This window comes from Fukomys damarensis, unplaced genomic scaffold (assembly GCF_012274545.1).
Source record: "Fukomys damarensis isolate Sample0158 unplaced genomic scaffold, DMR_v1.0_HiC HiC_scaffold_3, whole genome shotgun sequence".
In the NCBI taxonomy this organism is placed as follows: Eukaryota; Metazoa; Chordata; class Mammalia; order Rodentia; family Bathyergidae; genus Fukomys; species Fukomys damarensis.
Genome location: NW_022900915.1, coordinates 20,868,631 through 20,878,648, shown reverse-complemented (window position 1 = coordinate 20,878,648; position 10,018 = coordinate 20,868,631). Strand labels below are relative to the sequence as shown.

The following is a 10,018-nucleotide window of genomic DNA, read 5'->3' as shown; positions in this document are numbered from 1 at the left end:
TTTTTCCCCATTCCTCTGGTTCCCTTCTTCCCTGCACCCTTCCCTATTTACAAAGACTTTGCTTCCATTTGTTTCCTTTTCTATTATTTTTTTCTCTCACCTTTTTACATTTCCCCTACCCCTGCTATTTGCCCAACACCTTTAGAACTTTTCTTCCTATTACAAAATATCAATTATACATTTTGACCCTTATTTACACTTTTAGCTTATCATACTAGAGAAACTATACAGTATTTATACTTGCATGTCCTATTAATTTCACTTAAAGAGTATATCCTTAATGTGAATCCATTTAGCTACAAATGTCTCTAGTTTCTCAGTCTTTATAGCTGAGTATTACACCATTTTATAAAAACAAAAACAAAAACATATCTTCTTTATCTAGTCTCCAGTTGATGCACAATTGGGCTGTTTCCAAGTTTTAGCTATTACAAACTATGCTGCTATGAACATGGGTGAGCATACATCACTGTGGTATAATTTTTTTCATTTTGGGGGGAAGATACCCAGCAGGGGAATAGTTGGGTGAAATGGGACTTCCAATCCTACTTGTGTAAGGTATTTCCATATTGATTTCCACAGTGGTTGCACCAGTGTGCACTCTCACCAACAATGGAGAAGGGTTCTTTTTTCCCCACACCCTGGCCAGCATTTGTTATTGGTTGATTTCTTGATAGCAGCCATTCTTTCTAGGTGAGGTGGAATCTCAGTGTTGTTTTCATCTGCAACTTTCGAATGACCAGTGATGCTGAACATTTTTTCATATGTTTATTTGCTCCTTTTCCTTTTTTATTTTTTCTGAGAAATGTCTGTTCATTTCAGATGCCATTTCAGATGTTCATTTCATTTCTTTCAATGAGTCTGTTATTTGTGTACAAGAAGGCTATTGATTTTTGAATGTTTACGTTTTATCCAGCTACTCTAGTGAATCTGTCAATTAAGTCTAGAAGTCTTTTGGTGGAGTTTTTTGGGTCTTTTATGTAGAGTGTCATATCATCAGCAAATAATGACAGTTTAACTTCTTCCTTTCCTATCTTTATTCCTTTTTTCTCATTCTGTTGTCTAATTGCTGTGACTAATGTTTCCAAACCTATATTTAACAGGAGTGGTGATGGTGGACATCCTTGTCTTGTTCCTGATTTTAGCATGAAGGTTTTCAGTTTTTTACCATTTATTATGATATTGGCTATTGGTTGTTCATAGATAGCCTTTATCAAATTGAGATAAAAAACATCTATTCCAACTGTCTAATTTCTTCTTTAATTTCTCTGTGACCCATTAGTTGTTTAGGAGAGTGTTATTCAATTTCCATGTGTTTGTGAAGTTCTTGCAGTTTCTTTTGCTATTGATCTCCAATTTAATTGCACTATGGTCTGATAATATACTTCAACTTCTTTGCATTTATGTAAACATGTTCTTTGAGCTAGTATGAGGCCTATTTTGGAGAATGATCTGTGTGCAGCCAAAAAGAATGTATATTCTGATTTTGTGGGGTGGAACATTGTTTAGACATCTGTTAATTCCATTTGTTCAAAAAATTGGTTCAGTTCTAGTATTTCATTGTTGATTTTTTGTTTGATGACCTGTCTATTTGTGACAATGGGGTATTTAGGTCCCCCGCTACAATTGTATTAGTGCTTATTTGGTTTTTCATGACTCCTAATATTTGTTTTGTATAGTTGGGAGCATTAGTACTTGGTGCATATATATATTTATGATTGTCATTTCTCCCTGTTGGATTATTCCCTTTATAAGGATGTAGTGACCTTCTTTGTCTCTTAATTAATTTTGGTTTGAAATTCACTTTGTCTACAAATTAGATAGCTACCTCTACTTTTTTCTGTCTTCCCATCACATAAAGAATTATTTTCCATTCTTTGACTCTCAGTCTATGAATTTCTTAATGGATTGAGTGGGTTTCCTGTATACAGCATATTTTGGATTTTTCTTCTTAATCCATTCTGCCCTTCAATTTCTTTTGATTGGTGAATTGAGGCCCTTAACATTGATGGTTATAACTAATATGTATTGACTTATCATCATTGTGTTATTATCCTGTTGCTGGCTCTTTTTAATTTTTCCCACTCCCCCTTTAATTTCTTGCCTTGCCTGCTGGATTTGCTCTTTTGGGCTTCATGGAGTTATGATCTTCTTTGTCTCTTTTTCTAGGATATTTTTTAGAATTGTTTGGAGTGCTGGTTTGGTATTCATGAAATTTCTCAGGTGTTTTTTGTCATGGAAGTATTTTATTTCCCCATCAAGTTTGAAAGATAGTTTTGCAGGATACATCAGTCTAGGTTGGAGGTTGTTTTCTTTTAGGGATTGAAATACTTCACTCCAGGCTCTCCTTGACTTGAGGGTTTGTGTTGAAAAATCTGCTGTGATTCTGATGGGCTTTTCTTTGCATGTGATTTGTTTCCTTTCTCTAATTACTTATAGTATTTTGTACTTCTTTTGGGTTTCTGGGATCTTGATTATACTCCTTGACTAGGGTTTGTGTTGAAAAATCTGCTGTGATTCTGATGGGCTTTTCTTTGCATGTGATTTGTTTCCTTTCTCTAATTACTTATAGTATTTTGTACTTCTTTTGGGTTTCTGGGATCTTGATTATTATATATCTGGGTGTAGATTTTTTTGATCATTGCTAGTTGGAGTCCTATATGCCTCACTTATCTGTATGTCAAATGTATTGCCTCTGTTTGGGAAGCTTTCTGTCATTTATTCTGTGAATATTTTTTATGTCATTTGTAATTTCTCCTGCTTTTTCATGGACTCCTATCAGTCTTATATTAATCTTCTTTGTATCATCTAGGAGCTGCAGGACTGATTTCTCATATTCCCTTACTATTTTTAAGTGATCCTTATTTTCATGGTCACTGATCTCTATCCTGTCTTCTATATTTGATATCCTATCTTCAGAGTGGCTCAATCTGTTATGTATACTTTCAACAGAGTTTTCAATTTCCTGGATACCTGTTTGAATCTGTTTCATGGATTCAATTTATTTCCTATGCTGGGCCTTCATGGTTTCCATTTCTTTCCAATTCTGGGTATTCACAGCTTCTAATATAGCCCTAAATTCATGTTTTTGTTTTTTTTTCTGTTCTAGAGACTCGAATCATGTCATTCATTCTGCTATCTCTGTAGTTATCTGGGAAATTATTTGTTTTGAATTTTTTTAGAGCCTCATTTATCTGTTTCGTTACTTTCTGTTCTATAGTTCAGGGTGTTCAGGTTGTTGCTTATCAGACTTTTCCACCTCATTTTCCCAAGAATTTGCCCTTGGTAAGCTGGAAGTCTGTGTTTGTGCTTGAGCTTTGTTTGAATGTCTTCCCATTTTTATTTTTGTTGGTACTGTCCTTCATTTGATATAGCCTGTCTTTTGCATCTCTAATGACTCTGAGGCAATCTCTTTTCATTATACCAGGAAGAACAACTGATTAGATCAATCATGACATCTTAGCCCAAGTGATACAATCAGCAATACAAAAGCATCAAGTACAGCTTAGAAAATGAGAATTTGTGGTAGTTATGAATCTATCACCTTTAATTGTATGAATTAAATCAAAATTGAGTCTAGAGCTAAGAACAATGGCCTTTATGACTCCCTGTGCTTCGTGCTGTGAATCCAGGTACCAGCACAGGCAGGATACCAAAGTGGGGGGGCGGCTGCAGGAACCTGTGCAGCTCCGCCTCTTAGGCTCTGCCTCTTACCCTTCTACTGCTGAGTTCGGGTGGGCTGGGGCAAAAGCTACAGGCTAGCTCCATTCAGTTCCTCTTCCCACTGGTCTACTGCCAAGGCTCCTCAATATACTTTCACATCATTATCTCATTTGATTTTAATTTTTGACAATTTTGTACAAATTTAAGACTTTTCAAAACCTTTTTTTTTTTAATATTAGGAAATGGAAACATAAATAATTCTGGGAGACATGCCCAAATTCATATTTTTAAACTTGGTTAACTGTAGCCATATTTTTTGACATAGAAGTATTTCGTGTTTTGCAATTCTTTCTTTCCAAACTATCATTTAAGTACTTCCATACTTAATCACTTAAGCAGATGCTGGCTATCGGCTAACAGAACCAGAATTTTGTTCAAGATAGCAAAATGCTCAGTTAAAGTTGCTTCTTCAAGATGGAATGTTGTGCATCTTGAAAGTAGTGATAGCATGTGTCTAGTCGAAAATCCTATATGTATATAAAATGTGATTTAATTACATTTCCATAAATTTGATTTCAGATAAAGTCCCCAAAATTCCCTGAAGCTTGGAAGCACTATGTAGTACAGATTTCATTAACCTATGCATTAAAATAGAAGCATATTATGAAAGCTTTCATAAGGTGCTATTTTTCCTGTTAAGAAAAAAAATTAAATTTAGATTTTGTTTGGAATTCATTCTTGAAGCAAGATGTTACAACCCTCTTGTAACAATGAGGATGAGAGTCACAAGTTAGAAATGACAAAAAGGAAACCAGTAAGAGCTTGAGATTTGTGGAATCCCTTAAGCATCTGCATTAGCAGAGCACTGCTTTTCATGTATAATTAATAAACCCTTATTTGGTTATGCAAGTGTAATTGGGTTTATGCACATGCAGAAGATGAAATCTTAACAGATACACTTAGCATATTTTTATGATCATAAATTTCAGAGTCAAAAAATTAAAGCTGAATCCTAGCTCAGCCATTAATTATACATATATGATAAAAGACCCTATCTCAGCCTTAATTTGCTTATCTATATAAAGGAAGTATAAAGAACCAAGATATATCATGTAAAGGTACAAATTTCCAATGATGAATGTCATCATATTGTATAACTAAAATGTACCAATAAACTTAATGAGTTTAAAAAAAAAAAAAGACATCAGGGGCCGGGGATTTAGCTCAGTGGCATTGTGCTGGGCTTGCAAGTGCAAGGTCCTGAGTTCAATCCCTGGTTAGAAAGAAAGAAAGAAAGAAAGAAAGAAAGAAAGAAAGAGAAATCAACCAATAAAACAAGTATAGCAAAATCTACTTTTCAAAGACTTTAATAAAATACTTTGTAGAATGACTAAGTTCAAAACGTTGAAGTGAACTGGATTACAAAAGAACTATTTCTTCAAAGTTAAAAAAAATCATGAGCTTAATAACTGTCTTTTATTATAGAGTTTTGAAGTAATGGAAAGAAGAGGTCTGGGGGATCCCCAAGAATGACTGTGATTTATGCCCAAATACTTATCATTCATAATTCACAATATAGCTGAGCAAAAGGGAGGAGAGTCACAGAGTTTCTAAGATGTACTTCCACTTGAATAGATTTGATAAGCATAAGATTTGGCTTCTTATGTTCTCTTTTAAATCTGGAAAATTTTATCTAACTTATAGCACTTTTATTCAACTATGGATTGAGAAAGATTCATCAGTCTCAGTTGCCTATAGTAGAAAAAGTTTCACCAGAAACACTATTTTCAATCAATTTTGCTGACTGCAAAATTTTTATAAGTAAAAATGCCTCTGCTAAAAGTAGAATAGAAGCATCAATAAACTAGAGTTTGTCAAAAATCAAAAGTAAAAATCAATGTGCATAGAGAGAAAAATTCAAATTGGATTAGGCTAGAAATTTTAACCCTGCAGTAACTTTGTGACTTGTTAGAATGTAAAAAACTCAACTATCGGTACACATTGACTTGGTTTTGCAATGTCAAATTATGTATGTACAAAGTAACATAATTATTACAAATTTCACCTAATTGTGTAATAAATTGAGACAGAGGTCACTAGCTTTTCTAAAATAATAATAATAATATAATACATTAAATAAATGAGATATTCAGCTTTAAAGAAGTTAGGAACATCAACTTCAAAATCTTCCTTACTTTTCTATACCTGTTTCCTCAATGATCATATTGTCAATTTTTTAAAAAATGGAATAAAAATGTCCCCAATGAGTACTACAGATCTGACCTAGCAAAAGATATAATATCTAGAAAAGAATTAAAGTGTAAAAGTGCCTTCGTATTACTTATCTCATTGAAATCTCTCACATACTCTTTGAAGTCATTCTTACTTCTTGAGTCACTCATTCAAAGTTATAGAGGTGGCTAAGAATAGGTCTGAAACTCAGGTTTTCTGCTGTAAGGTTGAAGCCTTTTTCACTGCACGATAATGTAGTATGCACAAATTGCATTTATCCTTCATATGACTAAATGGTTACAAGTAGCACAGAGAATCAAAAGATCAGTAAGAAATCCAGGATAAATTAAGGGGAAACAAGAAAATGAATGAAGAGTATTACAATGACATCTCAACTCATGAGTGATGAAGGAAGACTATTAATGCAAACTTTCATTCAAGTACTTTCAGTTAGTAAGAATATTAAAATTACTATTTCAATATTACTACAACGATATAGACAGTATCAATGATCTAGCTTGGAAAGCTGAGGCCTTGCTCCCCATACAAAAAAGTTGATTTGTTGATTCATTTTGATCCAAGCGTGAATACTATATGTCTGAGAAACATTTGCCATGCTGATTTAGTTTTAAATTATCAAGCTTTTTTGGAATTCATTCATGGAGCACATTAAATTAGCTATCTTGCTTTGGGAGATATAATTTTATATGTTATAGTGCTCCACCAAAATGTCATACTGCATTTCTCAGCAGTCTTCATTGGCCAATAATTCAATTATAAACACCATTCATTACTCTCATGTAGACCACAAAGCCTTTTGCATTGGCTCAAGCTATCTCCCTGGTGCAAACAGAGCAGTTTGTAAAAGGCCAAACCACAGGGTGGGGTATTAGGAATGTGAAGCATCTTAGAAAATGTAGCTGTATTACATGGAAATCTGCCTTCCAGCAAGCTGTTTATCTCCAGCGGCTCAGGACAGATAAAGGCCAGTGCTTGGCACCTGGGAGGAGGCATTCTCTTTCTCAACTTCCTCTTTGTGACTTCATAATTTCTTGTCTTCAGTTCATTCTTTCTCCAGTTTTTCCCTTTCTCCCATGAGGCCATTCTATTTTGCCTTCTTTGTCTTCGTGAATGTTAGGCCTGCACTTTTCGAGGCCTAGAAACCTTTTGTTTTTATTTGTTGTATTTTGTAACCTACAATGTTGTAAAGAGGATTGGAAGAAATCAGGCAGGAAGATACATGAATTATTTACTAACAGACAGCATCAGAAGAAACAAGTAGATGAAAAGCACTTATCTGTATGAGCACAAGCAATTTTTGTCACTGTAAGTGAGACTTCCTAAATCTTAATTAAGTGGTGTCCTCTAGTATTTTTATTATTTTTTATTTTTTTTTCAGCTTTAATTGAGCTGATTGGTACATTTTAGGGATACAGTAGAGTTACATTCGTTGTTGGGATCTTGTACCTCTACAGGACAAGTCTGGATTCTCATTTTTTCCCCTTGCCCCTGCCCTCCCTTCAGTCAGCATTTATTCATCATTATGTTACTTTCCTGATATACATGGAAAATTGAAATTGCTCAGGTTACTCCTAATTGTTATGTGATGTATTTGGGGCACTAAAACAAAGGTATCACCTGCCACAACTCTAAGGCTATCTAGTTCAAAAATATTGACAGTCTTAATTTCTTGTTACTCCCTGATGCCTCGATATTTCTAAATGATTAGAAATATATTGTTTGTTTGCGGTTCTTTTGTTTTGGTTATTTTTGTTTTTTGTCTCTCGAGACAAAGTCTCACCATGTAATTCATGCTGGCCTTGAACTCAGTAAGCATGTAGCCCAGGCTGTCCTCTAACTCACAGCAATCTTCCTGCCGCAGCCTCCCAAGTGCTGAGATTACAAGCATGCACCATCATGCCCGGCTTCAGTTAATTCTCTTAAATTTTTACACATACCCAGTAGTATCTTACAGTACATGAAAGCAATATTAAAGCTTCCCCAAAGCATTTCTGATTTGACTTAAATAATTATATCATAGTTTGTTTTAACTGGAATAATGGCCTCCTGCAAGTTTTATGGGCTGTTACATATACTACAGAATTTGTAAGAAGAAAAGCTAATCTTTAAAATATTTAGCATAGTGTTATTTACGAACCACTGAAACTGACAACCTAAAAAGACTGATGAAATCTTTTAAGGTCAACAGTTTTTACTAGAATCATATTTTCAAAATTTTTATTAGTGCGTGTGTGCAGGACATGATTATGTTCATCATGGGAAGCTGATACATGTATCAACTAATGTGTGACTCATAACGATGACTCATAATAATTTTTCTAATAAAATATATATTGGTGACGGCCTACTCAGTAGAACATTCTTTATTAATAGGAACTCTTTTTTATTAGTGCATGTGGGTGCATGTGCATAATATAACTTCATTTTTTGATACCCTTTCCTCCAAACTTCCTCCCTCCTCCTCCAAATCCCCATTCCTGATTTTCATTCTTGTTGATATTATTAATTTTAGCTCATGTTTATGACATATAATGTTTATACCCATTGAGTTTATTGGGTTCCTGTAGATAGCACATCTTTGTCCCACTTATTGCCCTTTCCTCTTCCCTTCTCCCTTTATCCTTGGTCTCCTAGACCCCTTCCCATGTGCAAAAGATCTGTTGCCTTGTCTCCTATCCATACTTTATTATGTTGCTTGTTTATATCTTACCTTATTCAAATGAGAGACACTATGTGGTATATAAGTTTGTGTGTCTGATTTTTTTCACTTATGATTATATTTTCCAGGTGCATCCATTTTCCTACAAATGTCTCAAATTTGTCCTCCTTTTTAGGCAAGTAGTATTCCATTATATATAGATATTACATTTTGTTTATCCAATAGTCTGTTCACTGGTACACAGAGTGCTTCCCGACTTAGCTATTACAAACTGCACTGCTATAAACATTGATATGCATGTACTGCTGTAGTATGATGTCTTTACCTCTTTGGAAGGATACATAGAAGGATAGCTGGGTGATATGGAATTTCTAATTTTATTGAGAAATCTCCATACTGATTCCCACAATGGTTGTAAAAGTTTACATTGCCACTAACAATGTAAGAGGGTTCCTTTCTCCCAGAACTTCACTAGCATTTGTTATTTTTTTATTTCTTGATGATTGTTTTGTTTTTTGTTTTTTTATTTTTTTGGTATAAGATGGAATCTTAGTGTTGTTTTAACTTGTATTTGTTTAATGATCCCTTTGCTGTACAGAAGGTTTTTAATTTGATATGCTCATATCTATTGATCTTTGCTGGGTTTTTTTGTTTGTTTGTTTGTTTGTTTGGGGGTGGTACCAGGGGTTGAACTTGGGATCTTGCACTTGCAAGGCAGGGAGCAAAACCACTGAGTCAAAGCTCCTGCCCTTTGCTGTTATTTCTTTTGTAATTGTTCGGTTTAGGAAATACTTTCCTACATCTATGACTTCAAGGATTTTACCTATTTTGTCTTCTAGTAGATTCAATGCTTCTGCCTTAAAGTTTAGATCTCTGATTCATTTTTATTTTAGTTTAGCATATGGTGAGACATACAGTTCCAACTTCAGTCTTCTGTGAACAGATAACCAGTTTTCCCAGCACCACTTAGTGAATAGGCTCTTTGCTCCTATGTTTTCGGCCCCTTTGTCAAAGATCAAATAGCTGAATGTGTGTGGGGATGCTTCTGTGTCTTCTATTCTGTTCCATTGATTCACATGTCTGTTTTTGTTTCTGTATTGAGTTTTTCTACGATTAAAATTATTTGGTAGTGTTCTTTTAAATAATCATCATTTCCTTTGTATGATAAGCAGTCACAAGTTCATTTAATTTACCTTCTGTTCATCCAGCATTGTCTAAGAATTGTTATCCCTCTATCACTTAATGATTCACATATCTTCTAGAAAAAAATATCCTGGATTAAGTGACAGTATGTCTCATAGCATTATATGCTTAGAAGGACAACAGAATGAGGCATGTTGAAAATGCTATACTAGGACAGTTAAAATCTAGTTTTAGGCACTACTAAGCCTAGTAAACTTGGCCTTGGCCTCAGTTTTTACTTTTTTTTTTTTTTTTTTTTTT

At 34.2% G+C, this 10,018-nt stretch overlaps 1 protein-coding gene across 3 annotated transcripts in view; it reads right to left on the bottom strand.

Annotated features, from left to right (window-relative positions):
- Positions 1–10,018, bottom strand: part of Tmem232 (transmembrane protein 232) — a 196,794-nt gene that overhangs the window by 140,603 nt on the left and 46,173 nt on the right. The window lies entirely within an intron of this gene.